The 24,020-nt window shown below is 48.7% G+C and overlaps 1 long non-coding RNA gene across 1 annotated transcript; it reads left to right on the top strand.

The window, feature by feature from the left end:
• Window positions 1–19,322: 19,322 nt before the first annotated feature.
• Window positions 19,323–23,495, top strand: LOC141041642 (uncharacterized). The gene is made up of 2 exons (XR_012202456.1): window positions 19,323–21,024; window positions 23,247–23,495. It is a non-coding gene; the product is annotated as an uncharacterized lncRNA (long non-coding RNA).
• Window positions 23,496–24,020: the final 525 nt, after the last annotated feature.

Here is a 24,020-nt window from a genome sequence, read left to right as displayed (position 1 = left end):
TCCTTCAGCATCCTTGCTCTGAGAACAAATAACCTGGCGAATATAATCTCCGGTAAGGTCCCTCGGTAGGAGTTCAAAGTAATTTCTGACAGATGCAGATCTTGGCATTCGACGTGATTGTTATATTGTATCACATTATCCACCACTGGGCCTAATCTTATCACATTATTAGGTAGGAATATAGTAAGATAAGGGAATAACAATTGGTTGCTTAAATACTACACAATTCATTTGACATTGCTGGGTAAGTCAACATATGCAGATAGTTGAAAAGAAAACTTACTTCAAACAAAGTCTGGACGGATGATTTTGTCGGGGAAGTTAGCATATATCTCATGACCAGGCCCTTCTATGTGCAGTGCAATTTTAGTGCCAACGTTCAGTACATAAAACTTTGCAATTTAATTCCAAAAGCCAATGCCAAAATAGGAGTCACCATGTTCATCAAGTCTTACAGTAGCAACGATTGTAAATCCATGGTTTGTGCGCAGTATGACATTCGTGGAGCCTTGATGTATGTAAAGGGAAAAATTGTGCACTACATAATCTGTTGCATAGCGAGGGATGTCCTGCAGAAAATGGTAGGTTGTTAAAGAAAATATGGTAACATGCAAATATGGGCCCAAATTGAAAGAACTGTCCAGTAGTTGAAATCGAAGGACAAAGGTCTATAATTAAACATATAGGGTAAACATGATGTCATGGAAATATGAGAGTAATCGAAATAACAATACATCATTAATTTGCCTAATATAGAAAAATCCCCTTTTGATGTATATGGTGCATGTGGCACCTTTTATCCAAATGTAGCAATATTTAGAATATGTTCAGGAAAGTAGGCCATGCCAACCGATTTAGGATGAGATTGAACATACCGCGCGCGTCCTCAAGTTATCTGGTACGATGAGATGGAATCTTTGGCGGCGGTCGCCAAGTCCTAATGTATCGGTGCACTGTACATTCTATGAATGAAAGAAAACCCTCAAATCAGCTCGAATAAAAATGAATTCACGGCGATTTCCACCGGGTGATTAAAGGAGGCAGATGAACCGGGATAAGAGATGAGATAATATCTCGTTAAATTAGTTACCTTGTCGTCCACGAGAAAGAACCCTCAGTACGGCAGATTCCCCAACCGAGCGGAGCTGGGTCGACCGCGAGCAGCGTCGAGAAAGTCGATGGCGATAGGCCGCGGCAAGCGGAAGTGGCAAAATGCGGTGGGCTTTGCCGGCAGGCTGGCGGCGGCGGCAGGCGGCGAGCTAAGTGTTTACCGCCGTGATAGGCGGTGCCATGGCATAGATGCGGAGGAGCTTGTGCAGGTGTGAATGGGGAACGTACCGGAGGGGCCGAGGTGGGTGGCGGGCGGGGTGAGGGTTCTTGTGACGTGGGGATGGTGAGGGTTTTCTTTTTTCTTTTTTGAATTGGGTGGTGAGGGTTTTCTGTCCCACAAAGAATTTTGGGGGCGACGGTTTGCTAGAGCGAACCGTGTGTGATTGACGCAGCAGGCAAAATGATAGTCATTGCACACGGTTCCAATTTTGGGAACCGTGTGTGATTGACGTACTACCTCCGTCCTGGTTTATTGGTCCCCCGTTGTAATTTTTACCAATATTTGGCGAAATATTTAACATACTCAGACATAGATAATAAGCGTACACGTACATAAGCATAGTTCAACCATCATTAAGCATACTCAAGCATACATAGTTCAATCCATCCCACATCTAATCCCACATGCGGCCGACACGATCCTGAAGCTTCTCCAGTTACTCGGTGTATGTGCCGTGCGCCACCCTGCGAGAATACTTCTGCTTGAAGGAGCCAACGGCCCGTCCTCTTGCATGCGCAAGAGCACGTAGATACACGTCATGAATCTTGTGGTTGCAAAATGGGCATCCATAGCCGTCGTTCCAGGTCCTAATACGCCTGTTATGCATTCTCGCATAAAGCTCCCTAAGGATTCGCCTCTTGTACCTCCTCTGGGCATCTTCATCCTCGCTGTCCACATCGTCAGACAACACCTATACATATAGTAAAACAAATTTGGCATCAAATCACTGATTACATGCCGTGAAGTAGGATTAGGAATTTATGGCTATTTATTTATACATATTCAGAGATTATGGTTCGATTTTTAAGCACGGTCGTCTATGTACAGACCAATCTTGAAGAAAATAATGGCACAAACATATGTAGGTCATTCAAAATCAATTGTCAAGTCCTGGCTAGGAATTATTAGCACGAACACTAACCCTAATTGGATTACTAGCCGAAATCATTTGCACAGATGAAACAACTAATCACTTATCACCTGTACCATTCAAATAATCAATACACTACACATATCTAACAAAACTTACTCAGATTTCATGGATTGGGAGAACATAACCACAAGATTTTTATTCCAAAAAGGGGGAGGCACGAGTAACCAGAGAAACCCTATGATCTATTTGACACATAAATGGGTATAGATGACTAACCAGCTGTCCGTTGTCGTCGGAGTCGTCGCCGGAGTGGTCGTCAGAGTCTGTGTGGAACTCCGCATTTGGCTGTGGAAGCTCGACGCCGTCGACGATGTCAGGGTGCAGCGATAACTCGATGGTGGTGACGACAACCTCTGTTTCCATCTCCACGCCGTGCTCCGGTGCTTTGGCATGCCCGGCGTCGCCACTCCCTCCGATGGGGCGCTTCGGCGGCATCCTCATACACTGACGGCTTTGAGTGAGAGCGGCGTCGAGGTTGCAAGCGGAGAGAGAGGATTGTGTGTGCGTAGCGAGGATGGGGGTGCGGCCGCTCGGGCGCACCATTAATATGGAGTAGTGGGAGTTGTGGGAGAGAGGCGGGCGGCGATCAAACCGATGGCTCGCCTCCCGATGAGCCTGCGCACCGGACTGCTGGCATGCCTACCAAAGTTTCACACAGCTACTCGCACGCCTCCCGATGACACTACGCAGCGAGCACGCCTCCGTCAATTCACACACCTGCACGCACGCCTCCCCGTCTGCCTGCGCGGCGGACTACTCGCATGCGTCCCGTCAACTCACGCCTGCTTGCACGCCACATGGGTCGCGCGGCGGCACGTATATTGTTTTTCTATTTGGATGATTAATGCTGCCGCTTTATTGCTTAACCAAAGCATGGCACGTATCCATTGTTGGTCTAAAGCTCACGGTTCGAATAAATAATCCGTTTGGGATATTGGTTCCCAATTATTAATAATCTCCCTGTAATTAGATAAAGATTACATCAAAACTGGTCTCAAATTTGACAAAAAAAGTACAATGCCACTTTGTATTGGTGTCCATATGACAACACGATAAGTTTCATGAACTTCAAATAAGTTTTGGATGTACTAGAATTTAAAAATCAAGATTCTCAATGTTTGAAATTTGTTGCATGGGGAGTAAACATGCACCCAGTGAGACACATGTGTTTTTTGCAATCCATTTAGGTGCACTGTCACGTGTGCATGTAGCTCAAATATGATTTTTGCACATTATACCCATAGAAAATCAATCAATGAATGTACTAAAACGTATTAATGATCTCTGTGAATTTTTTGAAATTAAAACTTTCCTCCTTCTGTAACATGTATGTTCACCGCGGGATAATTAATTTAACATGCATCGTAGATGCGGTGGATTCGCGGTGTGTGTGTGGGTGGGTGCATCTGGGGGTGGCGGGTGGCTCGCGGTACACTACGAGTTGTGAGCCACCGTGTGGGCTTGCCGTTTTGTTAGGCAGGCTGGTGCCACATCAGAGTCGTGAAATCGTTATTTAAAACATTACACAACCCTTTCATACATAAATGTTTTGGCCACATGCAGTCGATGGTTGTCCTACACAACACTCGATACTCGCGTGTGACGCTTTCTGTGGGCCCGCGAGGTCGTCGTCCATCACTTTGACGAACAGCCGGCAGTGAGGTTAATTTGACCAGCAAGGTATAATCTTTTTTGTTTGTGTTATGGTGGTATATAGTATCCGTCGAAGAGGTGGGAGGGAGCTAGCATATATACTATACGTATGCGTCCGTGAACAAGTACACCTCACTCAGTGTTGGGACTTTTTGGTTACCGAGGCACGTGCCACATCAAAATTGTGAAATTGGTTATTCAAACATCACACAACACCTTTTTGGGCCACATGCATATATATCCTAGCTAGGACACTCACGTGTGACGCTTCCATCTGTGGGCCCACGAGGCCATCATCGATGCATGCATGCATGCATCACTTTGACCTACATCGGGAGAGGTTAATTAATTTCACCATCGATGAGGATTCTTTTGGGTTGTACATATATTACGGCAGGAGCATATAGTATGCGGTGAAGAAGGGGAAGGGGACCATCATATGTAGTACGCTTGATATGAACCTCGCTCTCTGTGGGTGCATGGTTTACGATTTTTGAGGCATGTGGCACATCAAAGTTGTGCATTTTGGGTATTCAACATATATATGTTCAGCCCACATGCAAAGCGGTGGTGGTTGTCCTCTCGCACCCACTTAAGCGGTTATCAACGATATCGATGCTTTCCATCTGTGGGCCCGCTTGGTCCATCACTTATTTTTGCCTGACAACAAGAGAGGTTAATTTGAGTTAGGAGGGGATTATTATTTTTGCTCTAGACTGACATGCATGATACACTTTGAGCACACACATATGCATGTGTACGCATGAATCCCTCCCTTCGAGTCGAAGTGACTAGTACAACAACACCATCATGAACCGATCTCGCTCTGTGTGGGGAGCTAGTGTACGATTTTTGACACACGCGCCAGATCAATGCTGTGTATTCAAACATGCATGCATGCATCACCTCCATACATATGCATGTAGTGGTTGCCTTCAAATGATACACTCCCTCGCGTGGTTATCGGTGACAAGCCTATATATTCGTGTGCCTGCGTGGACATCCATGATCACCTTGACCAACAACAAGATAGGTTACCATGGCGGATTCTTCATTTGGTTAGTGTTATCGTAGTATAGGTTATGGTGAGATTCAGACCTAATTAAGGTTGAGTGCATATACTATGCACACATGCATGCATATATGAATCCCCGTCGTTGGCTTGAAGTGTGGTGTAACATACATATGCATCGTCAACCTAAACCTCACTCAGTGTGGGGATTTCTAGTTCGAAATCACGGTGCCACATCAAAGTTGTTCATTGTTACTCAAAAACACACCTCTCCATACATATGTTTGGGCCACACGCATGCAGTGGTTGTCTTCGGGGACTAGCTACTTGCGTGATTATTGGCGAGCTAGCCCATCACCGAGGTCGCATGGACGGACATCACTTTGACCAACAACAAGAGAGAGGTTTTACGACCAAGGTGGATTATTCTTGGTCCGTTTTACGATCCATCTTGGTGAGATATATGCCTCTCTAGCCCACCGACTGAAAGTGTGTGTGGGGGGGGGGGGGTTGCTACATCGCACTTTGCTAGGTGAACCTCGGTTGGGGGGGCATGCATTCATAGCTTAATTAGGATTCCCTTCATGGTGACACGAGGGGGGGGTGGGGCTGCTAGCTACTTTGCACTTTGCTAGGTGAACCTCGGTTGGGGGAGAGGGGGGCATGCTCATAGCTTAGGATTCCCTCCGTGCCGACACGAAGGGGGGGCTGCTAGCTACTTCGCACTTTGCTAGGTGAACCTTGGTTGGGGGGGCATGTGCATTCATAGCTTAGGATTCCCTTCATGCCGACACGAGGGAGGGGTGGCTGCTAACTACTTCACACTTTGCTAGGATGAACCTCGGTTGCCGGGGGGAGGGCATGCATTCATAGCTTAGCTAGGATTCCCTTCATGCTGACACGAGGGAGGGGCTGCTAGCTACTTCGCACTTTGCTAGGCGAACCTCGGTTGGGGCGGGGGGGGGGACATGTATTCATATCTTAGGAATCCCTTCGTGCCGACACGAGGGAGGGGGCGGGGCTGCTAGCTCTACTTCACACTTTGCTAGGTGAACCTCGGTTGGGGGGCATGCATTCATAGCTTAGGATTCCCTTCGTGCCGACACGAGGGAGGGGGGCTGCTAGCTACTTCGCACTTTGCTACGGTGAACCTCGGTTGGGGGGGCATGCATTCATATATAGCTTAGGATTCCCTTCGTGCCGACACGAGGGAGGAGGGGGGCTGCTAGCTACTTCGCACTTTGCTACGTGAACCTCGGTTGAGGGGGAGGGGGCATGCATTCATATATAGCTTAGGATTCCCTTCGTGCTGACACGAGGGAGGAGGGGGGCTGCTAGCTACTTCGCACTTTGCTAGGTGAACCTCGGTTGAGGGGGAGGGGGCATGCATTCATAGTTTACGATTCCCTTCGTGCCGACACGAGAGGGTGGGAGCAAGCAATACCGTGCGCTTTGCGAGAGAGGTGCCACATCGAAGTTGCATTTGGTATTTGAAAATCAAACCACCCTTTTGATACATAAATTTGGTCCATATGCAAGTGTGTTCATGTTCTGACCCTCTCCCGCGTCATTTTTCGCCAAATTTATGAACATTAGACAAGTCGGATGACGCAACAGACATGGTTCACTCAAACTAACCGTGCGCCACGCCGGTGCACCTGTCACGCACACATCTGCACAGTACATTGGGCTCCACGAGGCTCCCCCTCTCAAAAATATCTGTCCGCTTCGAGGGTTTTTCTGTTTCATAACACACGGTTATTATCTCCGAACCGTGTGCGATGTTTCTTGTTCCCAATCCCGCTTGCATCGAAAATATCTGCCCGCCTCGAGGGTTTTTCTTTTTCATAACACACGGTTGTTATCTCCGGACCGTGTGCGATGCACTATCATCAAAATTTTCAATAGCCCAACATTTCACTCCCGCGTTTGACTCCCGCGTAGTAAAATTTTCAGTACCCGCGTCATTTCCTCAAACACCCCGCCCCCCTCCACACACACACACACACACACACACACACACACACAAACACCAAAACCTCCTCGGGCATGCGCGCACACACACGCCCCCTCCCTCGCTTGAAACCCTAGCAAAGTCCCCGTCGCCGCTGCCGCCGCCGCCACCGCCACAAGGCCTCCATTGGCAACATCTGCCGGTTTTCCCGTGCAGCTTACCCACCTATCTCCATACCCAGGCCGCCGTGAGTTTCTTAGATGACGCCTGCCAAACGCCCCCTTTCCCACAGATCCCCATCCCCATCCCCATCCCCCACTCCAGAGCATCGCAGCCTAAGCCCGGCTACGCTTCCCATAGAGCTCGAGGAGCGACTGGCCCAAAAGAGGTGTATAGCGGTCTCTTCGCCCGATGTCGCCGAGGAAGCTGACGACCATTACTGGCGGCAGGCACTCAAGCAGCGGGCTAGAGTATGCGGGCATATCTCGTCCGCCGGCTACGACATCGAGGTCATCAACAACGATGCCTTGAGGCGAGCTGTGTCACAGGTTAAGTGGTCCACCCCCAACCCCTCGGGTTCAACCGCCGTCGATCTCATCCATGGCCCCGCCACTGATCTCCTCTGGCTCGCTGTCAATAATTTGCCATTCCACATCGCCATTGAGCTTCTTTTGTCATTTCTGAAGGACATGTTCTGCGACGCTGGCTTGGGATCCACAACTTCCAAGTCAGACCTCATCGATGGCGACCACGAGGAGGGCATGCTCTCTGGCTCTTCCAAGGGGAAAGATCCCATCTGCTCTTCCAAGGGGAAAGCGCCCGTCTGCGACATCAGGGAGGGCACCCTACAGCAGTGCTCTTCCAAGGGGAAGGAGCCCATCTGCGACACATGGAGCGCATCCAGGGTCCATGCTCTTCCCACGGGAACGAGCCCATCTGTGACAAGTGAGGAAACCCATGATTTGTTTATTTCAGTTGTTCACAATGTGATGCTCTATATGTGCAATTATTTACCGTGCAGTACATTTCACCAATCCCGTTTTAAACATACCGATAGAAATGCATATATTTGCTTGCTGTTAAGCATGTTATAGCTAGCATATGCCTCTTTTAAAGTTTTTTGATTGTTCAGTTGTTTGTAGTTAGCATATGTTCAGTTTCAAATGCTATCTTTGGTTGTTCATAGTATGCCTTGTTTATTCCAGTTATTCATAGCGTGATGTTCTATATGTGCAAGTATGAACTGTGCAGTTCAATTTCATCAGTACCAGTTTCAACAATAGCACTATGAATGACTACATTTGGTTGCTGCATCTTGTAGTTAACACGCCTTTCCATTTTTATTTAACCATAACCAGTGTACTTAGACCGGCACAATACCAGTTTGAATGACCATGTTTGCTTGTTGTTAAATGTTAGGCCTGTTGCAGTTAGCACACCTTTCCACTTGTTTTTCTTTACTAGCATGCTTAAACCTGCACACTGAAGCTATCTTTTGGAGATAATTTTGTCTGCCATGTGTAATTTTGGTTGATGTTTAGCCTGTTGTGCTTAACATGCTTCTTGATGTACCTACACAGGACAATTTTGGGAACGACTACTGTTTTCCATCGAGGTTAGTTTCATCCCATGGCTTATATCTGCTCACTGTTCAGGATATCCGTAGCTGGTACCATATAGGCCGGCGGCTGATAAGGGACTAATCGGTGAATCGGACTTTTAACTGAATATATCTGCAACCCATTTTTCCTTAGGTTAACTAGGGCCATATGTAATATATCTGAGGCTACATAGCAACATGCACTGTACTTAATGTCTAAATATGCAACCCTAGGCTACATAGCAACAAGGATGAGTGTTACATTAATGTTCTAATGATGTCTAGATATACGTAGAAGAGCAGCAGTAGCAACAGCAACAACACAGCCCTGTTTGGATACTCAACTTAGCTAGAGGTTAGAGTTAGTTTCTAGCTCATTACTAACCCTGAACTAACTCCATCCAAAGAGTTGTTTGGATGGCAGGGTTAGATTGAAATAAATGCACAAGGAGAACTAGCTCCAATTAGCACCTCTTGGGTTGGATACTAGTTTTTTTGGGTGGGTTATAGATGCAACTAGCTCAAACTAGCCCTCATGTTTAGATATACTTTAGGACTATTTGAGCCCGAACTAGCTCAAACTAACTGTAACCCATGGATACAACGACAGATAATTTTTAAGAACGAACTAAACTCCTTTCGGCCCATAATATAAGATGTTAATTCATCTAATATGTGAGTATATTGGATGTTATAAGATACTCCCTCCGTTCCTAAATATTTGTCTTTTTAGAGATTTCAAATGGACTACCACATACGGATGTATATAGACATATTATAAAAGAGTGTTGTACTACATCATTGTGCCATTGCTATTTAGCTTATAATATTAACTTGGTGCTTTTAGGTACATATGTCATTGGTAAAGATCCGCGTTTCGACCCTTTCTGCGTATGGGGCAATGAGATATCGATGAACCAGCATCAAGTGAGGAAGCTGATAAAGATTGTTAGTAAAATGGGTCCAAAGATGGCAATTAAAATATTTGTTTACACTTTATCCAAGACAACAGCGAACTGCAGGATGGTAAGTAAGAACTCTGCAGCCTTCTTTTTACTGTCCATAATGAGTTGTGTTAGATGACAATGTCTGAAATCTTATTCCTTTGCAGTGGTTGCCAAAGCAGTTTACTCAAGATTAACTCTCAAACTACATGATTGGTGGGCATGCAAAGGTTAAAGTATTTCTACCAGAACACAATGATTATCTAGATGTTTTCATGAAGACCGTGAAGGATGGGCGGTCGGCCATCACAAGGGGTTGGACTAGAGTCGTGCGTGCCTTCTCCATGTAGGAGGGCACAATATGGGCATTCCGCTTCACCTTGTTCAGCAAGCAGAATATATTTCGCCTCTTTCTTTACTGTCTTTAATAGTACAAGTATACAATTGTGGTTCATCATTCTTTATTTGGTTCTTATGTAATTCTTGAACATATGTACCTATGAATCGAATAATGCATTGGTTGTTTGAACCTGATGGATATGAATAAAGCTATAGCATACATTCAAATTCAAATCCAAATCCGGTACAATTTGGAAAAGCATCAATTAAATTACAGTGAAATTACGCTCTCCAGGTTGTTACGGCACACAAGGTTGGTAAAACACAAACGTTTGCGATATGCACCATAATCTGAGACGGTTCACAGAGAGGAAACATGTGCAAGCATGCACACAGTTGTCGTTTGCAAAGCATGTGCGAAGTGAGACAATATCACAAACGGTGCGGGCAAACTAAAAGTTTGTGTTAGTTGCCTTATCATACACGATTCACAACCATGAACTGTTTTCGATGAAGTATGCATCGTAAACGTTGCACCACAGAATAGCGTGTGCGATAGTTGTCGTGTACGACGATGTTACGACGGTCCGACGTTTCGTAATGTTGTCCGACACTCATACGGCGATTAGCTAATCTTCTTAACGGTGAACCATTTGTGATGGGCCGCGCATCATACACGTTCTATAATAGTGAATCGTTTGTGATGGGCCGCACATAGTAAACGTAGCACCATAGAATACCGACTATGATGGCAATGCAAGCAGAAACGAGTAGGAGTACTGTAGGGGCCCTATCCCCGACGGTTTTTGCGTCGTGTGGGAAGGACCCCCCTATCGCCCACACTCACTTGGCGACGGTTCCAAATGCCGTCGCGGAAAGGGGTTTTAAACCGTTTGTTTAGGACCGACGCGCACCAGTGCCCTCTTGCAGGGAGCGAGGTCATGGTACTCTGGTGTCCAAAAATTAATCTTCGGCCTCCTCATAGCCTTGAGGAAGTTGCGCCACTACTTCCAGGCTGACGAGATCACCGTCATGACTCGCCTCCCACTACAGCAAATCTTGAGGAACCTCGAAGCCACCAGCAGGATAGTGGAATGGGCCCTGGAGCTATCAAGTTTTGCCCTAAAATTTGAGAGCATGACTACTATCCAAAGCAGAGCACTTGCAGATTTCATAGCGGAGTGGACGCCGACGCCTGATGAAGAGACCATGGAAATCCCTCCCCAGCAAGGAGGCCCCTAAGGAATGGATCATGTCCTTTGATGGCGCTTTCTCGCTCCAAGGTGTTGGCGCAGGAGTATTAGTCGCTACACCCATCGGAAAACACCTCAAGTACGTCATCCAAATGCATTTCCCTAGGGAAGATGCCACCAACAACACGGCAGAATATGAAGGGCTCCTTCCCAGGCTCCATATTGCTGTCAAATTGGGGATCAAGAAATTAATCATACGCGGCGACTCTCAGCTTTGTTGTGAAGCAGGTGAACAAAGATTATCAGAGCCCGCTAATGGAAGCCTACGTGGAAGAGGTAATGAAGTTGGAGGAGCACTTCGACGGGCTGCAAGCAGAGCATGTACCCCGTGCAGAAAACAACATCGCTGATCACCTGTCAAAGTGCGCTACGCAGAAGCTTCCTGTGGAACTTGGCACTTTTTTGCTCCACCTCACCCAACCAACAGTTTCTCCATCAGCCTTGGCCAGAAAAAGAAGGAAACTCAACACCGACAAACATTTTCTAGCAGAGCTCCCTGGGCCCGCTGGAGAAAAGGTTGTCGAGGCAAACCCCACGCTGATTGGTGAGCCATGCCCTCAGGCAAAATCTAGGGTTCCTACTGCTGAAGGAGGTGCTCTCACAGCTGAAGAGATGCCTTTAGTCCTTGTCGTCGAAACCCAGGCCCCGACATGGGCACAACACTTAGTCTGATTCTTGCAAACTGGAGAACTTCCTGACAACCCAGAGGAATTTGAGAAAGTAGCCTGGCAGTCAAGTATGTACTAATTTGTGGACTACATTCTAAACAGAAAGAGGCCGAACAGCGTGAAGTTGAAGTGCATCAGTCAAGAGGATGGACTAGTGTTGTTGGCAGAGATACATGGAGGTGCGTGTGGCTCAAACTTGGGATTAAGAGTACTTGTCAGGAAAGCTTTCCGCAAGGATTCTACTAGCCCACCACCCTTCGGGATGCAACTGAGCTCGTCACCAAGTGTGAAGCATGCCAGTTCCATTCCAAGAATATCCATCAACCAGCTCAAGCCTTGCAAACCATCCCTTTATCCTGACCTTTCGCGGTCTGGGGGCTCGACATCTTGGGCCCCTTCCCTCGTGCCACGGGGGGCTTTGAATTCTTGTACGTGGCAATCGACATGTTTACAAAGTGGCCTGAAGTGGAACCAGTGAGAAAGGTGACGGCACAATCAGCTATCAAGTTCTTCAATGGATTGGTGTGTCGTTTTGCAGTACCCAATAGAGTAATCACTGACAACGACACCTAGTTCACGAGCCGCGCCTTCATGCAGTACATCCAAAGCCTTGGAGGCAAGGTCTCTTTCGCCTCAGTTGCCCATCCAAAGAGCAACGGCCAGGCGGAAACGATGAATGCAGAAATTCTGTGAGGGCAAAAAACAAGAACTTTTGATAGATTGCGGAAATGCGGCAAGCATTGGATCGATGAGTTGCCGGTCGTTCTTTGGTCAATCAGGACGACATCAAATTGATCTACTGGCTAGACTTCCTTCTCCCTGGTGTACGGGGCAGAAGTAGTGCTCCCCATAGAACTCATATACGGGTTGCCTCAGGTACTTGCCTATGATGAAGTAGTGCAAGAGCAGCTACGGCATGACGATGCCATGCTCCTCGAGGAGGACCGTCTCTGGGTAGCTATACGTACTACACGATACTAGCAAGCTCTGTGCCCCTATCATAGCCGCAGGGTTCACGCCCGGAGCCTTTAGGAAGGTGACCTTGTCCTTAGGCGCGTTCAGTCCGCTAAGGGTTCAAACAAGTTGACACCAAAGTGGGAAGGCCCTTATCGGGTAGTACGTGTCACCAGACCAGACGCGGTCCATTTGGACACCGAAGATGGTATCCCGGTGCAAAACTCATGGAATATTGAGCATCTTCGTAAGTTCTACCCGTAAGGCGCGGCTGCCGGGCCTTGCCCCGGTGCCTGTTTTGTACAAGCATAGTCCCCTGGACTTGTAACCCTTTGTACAAAGCCAGGCGAAGACCCTGTGCAAAGATAATAAAACGAAGTGCTGGCACAAAAACTTGCATGCATGTTTTATTAAGTATATATTTATTAGGGTTACAATAACCCTAGCATGAGATAACTAATCCTTCACAAAAGATCATATGCAGCTGTTTTCTCCCCTGCACTTCTTTGTGATCAACAGCAGGGCCCCCGGTGGTGGATGAACCTCCCGGAAGGAAGAATGAGAATGAGCCAGCATATTGGTCCCCGACAGCTCCTCCTTATTAGGGAGCAATAAGAAGAACAACAAACGCAGATAAGTTCACCTCGCCATCCATAATATAGTCCTGTACGAAAAGCTTGTGCGTATGGAAACCTTGTCGCCCCCAACATCTGTGCTCCCATCCTTTGGTCCGAAGTCTCTTCAGTCAGGTTGGTCATAGTAGCCTTTCGGGGGGGGGGCTGACAAGGGGCCAGTTTCCACCCACGCGCCTAACCTATCAGACATGGTTCAGTGGCAGCTGTGGAAGGGACCGATAAGATGTCCTGCCGGGGAACTTTATTTACTTGAAAGTATTGAGGAATCGCTCCTCAGCATGGATTTGATACATGCACAAGTGCCCGGCAGACATTCTTTTTTCATCAATACACAAATAAACAAGTAGAGATCATATAGGATATAGACATGGATAGATGGTTACATGATTTGAACTAAAACTTGGCTAGTGCCTACATCTTTTAAATTGAAAAAAGTTAAGTGCCCCGTAATGCCTTTCTTGTCCCTCTCCTCCTAGGAGTTGCATCGAGAAAGAAAGAGAGAAAAAGGGGCGCCTGGGCAACAGCCCAGCCTGACCCCGTCAGGGCCCGCAGGACTCATCCTCACAAGATCGGGAGGGTGCCTCCCCAGCAAGGAAGAAGAGGCCGGGCACAGGGAGAGCGGCTAGGCGATGCCCTGTTCACCCCCACCAGGATCAGAGGAACACAGAATGAGGAACACCAGCAGGGAAGACGAAGCCGGAGTCCACGAGGAAGCCTGTCGGGGTCAAGCTTGTGGAAGTGAAGTCGACCAGGCCAAGCACCCCCAGCAAATCGCTCTGCCGGGTGTCCAGCTGTAGATGGTGGTGTTATTAGTGCCTAGCTGACGGCGATGGTGCGTCCGATGCTGAGCCGGAGTCCGAGTTGTTGTCTTCATGCTTGACGATCGGGGGCTTGGCGTCGCCCTCTTTGCCGTTAGTGTCCTCTTCGTCGTTGTCACTCGAGTAGGAGCTTTTGTCCTCGGTCGAGCTTTCCGCGTAGCACCCTAAGCGAGCACTCGAGCGCCCGAAGACCTTGATGGGGAGCAAATCCGCCTCCATTAATTTAAAATGAAGGACGTGCCCCTCCGCCAGGCTATGGGCACGTGCATAAGTTTTCCAGCCGCGTCGGAGAAGCATGACATGATGTGCAGGGAACTCGACATCCACCTGCATGTTGCCATTACAGCAACCCCTCATGTGCAACTTCAACCCATGCGGCTGTTCAACCTCCATCACCCTGGCGAAAGGGCCAGGGAGCCAAAGACGGTTGCGCGGGGGCTCGCACAGCCTGACAATGAACTCTAGTGTTGTGTCTCCAACATGGCCGTCCATTGGAGTCGGAGCAGCTGTGGGGGAGCGACTGGAGCACCACCGCGTCGTCCTCGGCCCCGAGCACTGCGCCGACCATGACCACGTCCTATGGCTCCGCCTTGCGCACTGGATCCTGCCCCAGCGTCCCCAGCAGGGGTGGGGATGCGGTGCCGAGTGGAGGCCCTTGTCGCCGCCGCCGGAGCTCGAGCACGCCCTCTTCCCCTCACCATGGTGGGAGAAGGGCACGAGAAGAAGGATAAGATGCGTGGGTGAGCCCTTCCATTCACCTCCGTGCTCCTTTTTATAACGGAGCATGGCAGAGGGCTGGCTCCCCACCATCCTATGGCAACCGCCTCGCTCCTTCAACCCGGTCCATCTGCGTCACTGATGATGTCCAGATTTGCCGACCGCCCTCTAACGCCAAACCCTGGCGCCATGCCTTCTTCCATGGCACTCATTTCCCTGCCCCTCGTGTCCGCCACCAACCCTGCGCAGTGTATGAAGCATACGTGGGAGAAATGGCAGGCGTAGTGGGGCAGTTACCTCCCCCCTCGAATCACGCAAGCACTTCAATCAACTTCCCGTGAACATAGACAGACCCACGTCGTTCGACTCCGCACGAATCATCGAGACCACACCCAAGGGCAAGTCCAGATTTTCCCCATCATGCTTGCCAGGGCCGCCAAGATCAAACCCCCCCAAGCTCCTTCAACAAGGGACCTTCACCAAGACGCCACCGCTCCACCTCGCTGCACCCAAGTCACTAATCGGTGCGGTGTCAAGGTGCTAAGCAACCAGGTGGATCCTATCGAGCACGTGGCAGCTTCAAGGAGAAGAGGTTAGCTTTATTGACACCCGTCCAGGAGGCGTGTCAAGATGATAAGAAGGGCCAGATAAGCGACGCGACAGGCTTGCTGGTATTCACCCTCGGCATGACACCTAGCAGTGCATTTAATGCACTTTGTCCTAACTGCCAGAGTTAGGTATGATAGCACTGATAGCTATCTAATCGCACCCAAATGACTGTTTTGCCACTGTGGTCACCCCTTAACCTATAAAAGGAGGCTCGAGGCAACCTAGCAAAGGGTTCAAACTTTAGATCCCACAACACTTGTAAGCTCATGTCGCTTTCCCCGAGGCACCTTGCCGAGCTAGAGCGCGTCGAGCCTTCGTGTTCCTCCAGATCAGTCCACCACAGCAGGAGTAGGGTATTACGCTCCAAAGCAGCCCGAACCTGGGTAGAGAGAGAGAGAGAGAGTCCATCGCCACGCTGCCCCTCACTGCTTTTGCTCTTTGTGCAACGTGGCCACCTGTCAGGACCCCGATCCTAAGTCACACCGATCTAGCATGTAACACATCATATCACTTTGCGGCCTCACGCACGGTATTCCCACGGCTGCAGCCTTACCTTGGCCGGGACCGTTTGCGCCTTTTGGCTCACGTATATGATTGTCTGGCTAGCATCCATACGATAGAGAACCCGGGCCGACATGACTAGTCGTAAACCCAAGGTGGCACAAACTTGCAGGGACATGCTTTCATGACCCAGCAATGCACGTGTCGGTAAGCAGCGAGTGTAACCGGACTGTAGCAAGCTATCAGGACTTCGGTTAACACCGTGTGACATTTCCCCATAGGGATAGACGCAGGAGCAAAGAAGGACACATGCCGGTCAACCCATGTGTTCCGGAGCAGTAGTGAACTACCATGGCTCCGTGGAAGCACTAGGAGACATTTCCCCATAAGGAAGACTACCAAGAATAAACAACTAGGTGTCGGATCCCACACATAGCAATACACATTACACATACACATAACATGCAAGTATGTGTTGTACAACATGGCATCACAACCTAACTCAACAACTAATATAGATAAAGGCCCAGAAGAGCCAACATAACATTTATTACAAGCAACGGGTCACATGACCCTTCATACAGAGCATACAAGCAACGGAAGCATATCTTGTCTGAGTACAGACAACTACAAATGAAAAAGGCTGAGAAACCTGACTATCTACAAGACCCTCCCAAGGGTACAAGATAGCTGGGATACAAGCTACTTGTCTAAGTCCAAGTGGAACTACTAGTGAGACCAGAGTCTCCTCTGCAAAAACATAATTAAGCAAACGTGAGTACAAATGTACTCAGCAAGACTTACATAAGAACTAGCTACATATGCATCAGTATCAATAAAGGGGGTGGTGGAGTTTAACTGCAGGAAGCCAGCTTTGACTCTGTGGCTATCTTGTACTATGACTACGAGTAATTCTTTGAGGTGAGAAAGCGCACACGAGTCCACTAATCACCACAACAATACAATACTCTGGACGAACGGACACTGGTCGGGGTGAAGATACCCCGAACAAGCCCCTCAAAGGATTACTTTCCATAGTAACAAGTGACAGTAAATTTCAGCACACTATATAAATTTTTCCTTACCAAAGGCGCTTCACTCCCCGGCAACGGCGTCAGAAAAGAGTCTTGATGACCCACAAGTATAGGGGATCTATCGTAGTCCTTTCGATAAGTAAGAGTGTCGAACCCAAGGAGGAGCAGAAGGAAATGACAAGCGGTTTTCAGTAAGGTATTCTCTGCCAGCACTGAAATTATCGGTAACAGATAGTTTTGTGATAAGGTAATTTGTAATAGTTTTTAACAAGTAACAAAAGTAAACAAGTTGCAGCAAGGTGGCCCAATCCTTTTTGTAGCAAAGGACAAGCCTGGACAAACTCTTATATAAAGGGAAGCGCTCCCGAGGACACATGGGAATTATCGTCAAGCTAGTTTTCATCATGCTCATATGATTCACGTTCGTTACTTTGATAATTTGATATGTGGGTGGACCGGTGCTTGGGTAATGCCCTTCTTTGGACAAGCATCCCACTTATGATTAACCCCTCTTGCAAGCATCCACAACTACAAAAGAGGTATTAAGGTAAACCTAACCACAACATGAAACATATGGATCCAAATCATCCCCTTACGAAGCAACGCATAAACTAGGGTTTAAGCTTCTGTCACTCTAGCAACCCATCATCTACTTATGACTTCCCAATGCCTTCCCCTAGGCCCAAACAATGGTGAAGTGTCATGTAGTTGACGATCACATAACACCACTATTGTCAGCGTAATCAACGTCGGCACTCCCGCCCTCACTTTCCGCTCCTTCAATGAATTGTTCCCCATTCGGCACGGGCGAGTACATCTTTGTGAATGCCTGCAAGATATGGATTTCAAAACCAGTCGGATTCCAATACAGTGGCCTATTGAAAACAGAGATAATTCACTTGACAAACTATGTCTCACCTCTCCTGGTGGATGCTCGGCATCAAAAGGCAGTATTTGTTTGGCTCCGCATGGTTGTCATGGGCACTGGTGATGCTCCTAAGCCACTAGGCCACGGTATCCTCACTGACTTCTTGTGGATGAGTCTGAGCGGTGTCATCCGCACCTGAGTACAACCACATGGGATGATCGCGCGCTTGCAAAGGCTGGATGCGTCGACTGAGGAACACCTCCAGCAGATCCAAACCCGTCACTCTACCCCGGATCAGCTCAACAACTGCTTCAACCAAGATCCCCACCTCACCCTTCTCCTCCTCATCCACGGTCAATGAACAAGGGGCGCGGAGTCTCTCGAAAGAGAAAGGGGGAAGGCCAGTCAATGCATCAAGAGTCGGAATGTTGGTGCAGTAAAACCAGGTCGACTGCCAACCCTTAACCGACTCGGGAAAATTCATAGAAGGGAAGGCGCTTCTACCTCTCATCTGGACACCTAAACCCCCACACATCTGGATTACGTGGGTTTTCGCGTCAGTCGGATTGGATTTCTTAATCGACTAGGATCGACAAGTGAAAATATGTTTGAACAACCCCCAATGAGGATGGCATCCTAGGAAGTTTTTGCACATTGAGACAAAGGCAACAAGATACAATATGGTGTTCGGAGGGAAATGGTGGATCTGAGCACCGAAGAAGTTCAAGAAGCCACGGAAGAATGGATGCGGGGGCAAAGAAAGACCTCTCTCCACGTGGGTAAGAAGAAGAACCCGCTCGCCGTTGCGCGACGCAGGCTCGGTCTCCCCCTCCGGCAACCTCCAGGACCCGGAGGCCAGCAAGACGTCGGCGACGAGCCCCTCGAGATCGTCCTCCGTTACCGGGGAGGGGATCCAATCGCCCTGGATCCAGCCCGGCTGCAAAGCGGGCCGCGAGCTCGACCCCTTCTTCCCCTTGGCCACCTTCTTGGCGCGCTCTAGTGCCTTCGTCTTGTCCTTTGCCATCTCCGCGGTGGTTCACGGGGGCGAACGAGGCGGTGCTACTCTGAGGAGGATGAAGCAGAGAGGCGGAGAAGAAAGGGGAAAAGTGGAGGGCACTGCTGCCTGCATCGGCTACGTCGACTTTTATACCCCCACGTCTGAGTGACTGACCGGTGGGCCAGCACGATCTTAACGCATCTTGCAACTGGCGCCTGCCCGATACGTGGCGAAAAAGGAGGAGCGAAGATCAAGGAGTACCCCCACTTGCTCCACTTACCACGCCGCGGCCGTCTCGCGCGCTTCTCCAAATTTGCGAATCCCGTGAAATCCGAGTCTAGCTAATCAATCGGTTGCGTCAGGAATATCCAGATCCGGTCCGACCAACGTTTTGTAACTTGTTTCACTCGGACACGCAAGAAGCCAGAATTGATCAAGGCAACTGACAGAGGATTTAACAAGCTCACGCACCTTCAGATTCCTAAAAAGTGTCTCCGTGACATTGAGTCGGGTCGAAACCAGCTTCAATCCATCCTCACTCGAACCTCTATCCATTCGGGGGCTAATGATGATGACATGTACCTAGGGTAGGGTCCTAGACATGACCTACATGCCCTACCCAAGGACACTACACAAGAGGCCAAGTCCTACAAAGTTAGAAAGGAGATACCGATTGAAATCACCACAGAGTGCAACTTACTCGACAGAAGATCCACTCGGGTATCCCACTTCCACTCGACTGTCGTTATTCACTCGGAGTACAAGATTTCACTCGAAGGACAGAAGACCTAGAGCCACCCCAGGATGGCAACGGTCGGGCAATCACTTCGTCACCGTAAAGACCAGTAAACACGGGCGTTTCCAGTGACGTTCATGCCTTTATTCTCTCGTTAGACCCTTGCGTAACTGAGGACAGCGAGGGGTCAACGGACTGTATATAAGCCACCCCTCCCCTCTTGCACAAGGGTTCGCACCCCTTGTAACTCAACACTCCAATAGAAACAAAGCCTCCGCGGCACCGAGACGTAGGGCTGTTACCTCCTCCGAGAGGGGCCTGAACTCGTAAATCCGAGTGTACAATCTCGTCGTAGCTAGGCTCTGCCCTCTCCTACATACCCCCTACCTCTACTATCAGATCCGTTCCCACGACAGTGGTCTCATCATTCTGGGAGAGAAGCTACCTGGGAGCGAGAAGATCGCCTTCGATTGGAGTACCCCACTCTCGTTCCAACGCCTCCTGAATCTCGGGACGAGATTCTTTCGAGTGGGGGCGAGTTGTCACATCCCTAGTTCTTGTAATGTCCAGTGCTAGCATCTGGTGTTGCATCATGTTTAAATTTCAATCAAACATGAAATGGGGAATGGGCAAACCCTAGCACCTCTTTAATCTTCATAGGTTCAAATAAAAATATTTACAAAGAACCCAAAATGCCTTCCAGAAAATTTCATGATTTTTGATAAAGGTGAAAACCTCTTCCAAAAATGATGAATGTATTTCTAGGTCATTTTTTATTTTTGAATTAACACAAAAGTATTTGAATTAGAGCCATTTAAATTCTATATATATTTTAAATGGTCCAAATATTCTGAAATTAGTTGTTGTGCTCTGGAATAATTCAGTATGTATCCACAAAAGTTTTCAGAATTTATCAAAATGATTTAGTGCCAAAACTAAATCAGAACAGAGAAAACAAAATAGAAAAATAAAACAGAAAAAGGCTTACCTGGCCTTACCTGGCGGCCCACCTAAGCTGGCCCAACCCACTGGTTCTGCCTGTCATCCCCGACCTCGCGCCAGGAGGACAAGGGCGTGTATCGAGAGCGCGCGGCCACGCGCCGGCCAACTCCACCCTGCCAGTTTCACCCCCGACAGCCTAGACGTCCCTGGAGATGCCACGCAAACCCTGGCCTCTCTCCCACCCTCTCCCGTGCCTCCCCCCTCTGCTCTCTCTCTCCCCCGGATCCGGACGCACCCGAGACCGCCGACGAGCACCGCCGCGGCCACAGCCGTCCCTGCGCCTTCCCGTACTATCCCCGTCGTCCGCCTCGACGTCGTGAAGCTTCCCACTCAACAAGCGCAAGCCCGGATGCCCTACACCGCCGACTACGCCATCATCCTCGTCCTCTGCATCAGAAGACCGCCATCGTCGATTCGCCGTCTCCGCCACCTCCCCGTGCCAGCTGAGCTCCGCTTCGACCCCGCGGTGAGCTCCGCCGTATTTTCCCCTGATCCCTGAGCTCGTACTCGTTCCCTATCTGCGCTAGCCGCTCGAGCCGAGAGCTCCTCGCCGCCGATCATGAAGCCACCGTGGCTAGAGCGAGCACCGCTCGCGTACGAGTAGCCCATCATGCTTAGCACGCCCCCACAAGCCGGAAACACGCAACCACTCCTCCCCTCGTGCCTTGTAGCGCCGGCACCGTTGTCATCCGAACTCCGGCCGCCGCCTCCGTGGTCGCAGCCGACGTTTCCGACGACCCCGCGGCCTCCCGAGCGCTCAGCTAGATGCGGCCGTGTGCGGGCTACCTCCCGGTGGCCTTCGCGCGTCCAGCCGCCGGCCGGACTCCGGCGACAGCCGACTTGGCAGGGTCATTAGCACTAATCCCCGCAAGATGGACCACCCCTAGATGCTGATAGCAGGCCCCACAACGCGTCAAAGCGCCAGTCAACACGGGATTAGCCCCTGTGTCACCGACCAGTGGACCCCACTGGTCAGATTTGACCTAGGCTGGCCCGTTGACCAATGACGCAGTAGTGACATAGTGCTGACGTCATAGTAGTGTTTCTAGATTATTTCTATTTCAGAAATGTTTTGGAAATTCCAGAAAAATAGTTAAACTTCAAAAAATTATAGAAATTAAACCGTAGCTCAGAATGAAATAATTTATATATGAAAAATTATCAGAAAAATCCAATCTATCCATTTATGCTACTTTCATGCATGTTTAACTAGATTATACCTACTGTATAAGTGAAAACACTAATTGGCATTCCAAGTTCTTAATATGGGAGTTTGCATTTGAACCCTTGGTTCAAATGGACCTCATTTAAAGTGTGGCTAGATGCATTAGCACACTTCATAGCATTCTTGCCATGTCACCTCCAGGCATCATATTGTTGCATATGTTGTGTATTGATTGCTAGCACCATCCTTCTCGATAGGTCCTACTCCGGAGAGTGTTCCAAAGTACCTGTGTGAGGAGCAGTGCTCCACTGTTGATATTCCAAGAAAGCGAACCCCTTTGAGCATTCTGATACAATCCCACTCTCTTGCTCCAGCTCTATTTTACTGCATTCAAACAACAACATTTCAACTGTTACTTGTTGCGGTAGCTGAACCCACTTCCTCTGCATGACCTGTCTTTGCCACAGTAAATAGTAAAACCTTACTAGCATGGCTAGGAGTTGCTTGAGCCCCTGTTGTGATCTTTACTGTGCTATGTCTATTATGCTTGCTATGCTTAGAGTTGTGTCAGGTCTGGTTCATATGGGTGATGGATTGGAGTGAATCGATGGTGTTCTGCTGATAAGAGCTAAGTGTGTGAAAACGATTTGATAAAGGTAGAGATGAGATGCCATGTAGGAGTACATGGTGGGTTGTCTCATTAGGACCGTCCTTAAGAACTGAGTCATATGTATGCTATCCCTGAAATATGACCATGCTCGACTTATTAATTGCCCTGATCTCTGTTCAGGAGTTGCAACTAGTTTCTGGTGTTTATCGGTTGTGCTGGGGGCCATGCTGAGCGCTGATCGGAGGGGTAGGCTTTGATGCGGCAGGCACCGTGGCTGGGTGTACCAAGCGTAGAACCATCCGACGAGGTGGATTTGGGAACCCTATATTGTACACATTGTTTGAGGCCGTGATGGAAACCTCGGCCAGACTTCCGTTGCGGGCCAGTTCTTAGATAGGCGTTAGACCGGGACTAGAGTCTTGTGTGGTTAGTCAGGTTGTTGTCTACAGCTACATCGCTTTTGCTTGAAGTCTGCCGAGCACATGTCATGTGTGCAGGCGCTAAGTGGTGGAAACATGTGTGAAGAAGTACACCCATGCAGGGTAATGATCTATTCGAATAGCCGCGTCCGCGGATATGGACTACTTGGAGGCTTATATGGTCATAGACAACTTGAAGTGGATACTCTAAAATGCGCAAGATAAGTGTGAGTGATATGGATAGCACTTCCGTAGGGAGACGGAAGAGGATCCATAGTAGTGTATTGTTGTGGTGATTAGTGGACTCGTGTGCGCTTTCTCACCTCAAAGAATTACTCGTAGTCATAGTACAAGATAGCCACAGAGTCAAAGCTGGCTTCCTGCAGTTAAACTCCACCACCCCCTTTATTGATACTGATGCATATGTAGCTAGTTCTTATGTAAGTCTTGCTGAGTACATTTGTACTCACGTTTGCTTAATTATGTTTTTGCAGAGGAGACTCTGGTCTCACTAGTAGTTCCACTTGGACTTAGACAAGTAGCTTGTATCCCAGCTATCTTGTACCCTTGGGAGGGTCTTGTAGATAGTCAGGTTTCTCAGCCTTTTTCATTTGTAGTTGTCTGTACTCAGACAAGATATGCTTCCGTTGCTTGTATGCTCTGTATGAAGGGTCATGTGACCCGTTGCTTGTAATAAATGTTATGTTGGCTCTTCTGGGCCTTTATCTATATTAGTTGTTGAGTTAGGTTGTGATGCCATGTTGTACAACACATACTTGCATGTTATGTGTATGTGTAATGTGTATTGCTATGTGTGGGATCCGACACCTAGTTGTTTATTCTTGGTAGTCTTCCTTATGGGGAAATGTCTCCTAGTGCTTCCACGGAGCCATGGTAGTTCACTACTGCTCCGGAACACATGGGTTGACCGGCATGTGTCCTTCTTTGCTCCTGCGTCTATCCCTATGGGGAAATGTCACACGGTGTTAACCGAAGTCCTGATAGCTTGCTACAGTCCGGTTACACTCGCTGCTTACCGACACGTGCATTGCTGGGTCATGAAAGCATGTCCCTGCAAGTTTGTGCCACCTTGGGTTTACGACTAGTCATGTCGGCCCGGGTTCTCTATCGTATGGATGCTAGCCAGACAATCATATACGTGAGCCAAAAGGCGCAAACGGTCCCGGCCAAGGTAAGGCTGCAGCCGTGGGAATACCGTGCGTGAGGCCGCAAAGTGATATGATGTGTTACATGCTAGATCGGTGTGA

The sequence above is a fragment of the Aegilops tauschii genome, chromosome 2 (genome assembly GCF_002575655.3).
Source record: "Aegilops tauschii subsp. strangulata cultivar AL8/78 chromosome 2, Aet v6.0, whole genome shotgun sequence".
NCBI classification, from domain to species: Eukaryota; Viridiplantae; Streptophyta; class Magnoliopsida; order Poales; family Poaceae; genus Aegilops; species Aegilops tauschii.
This window is presented reverse-complemented; position numbering and strand designations above follow the sequence as displayed.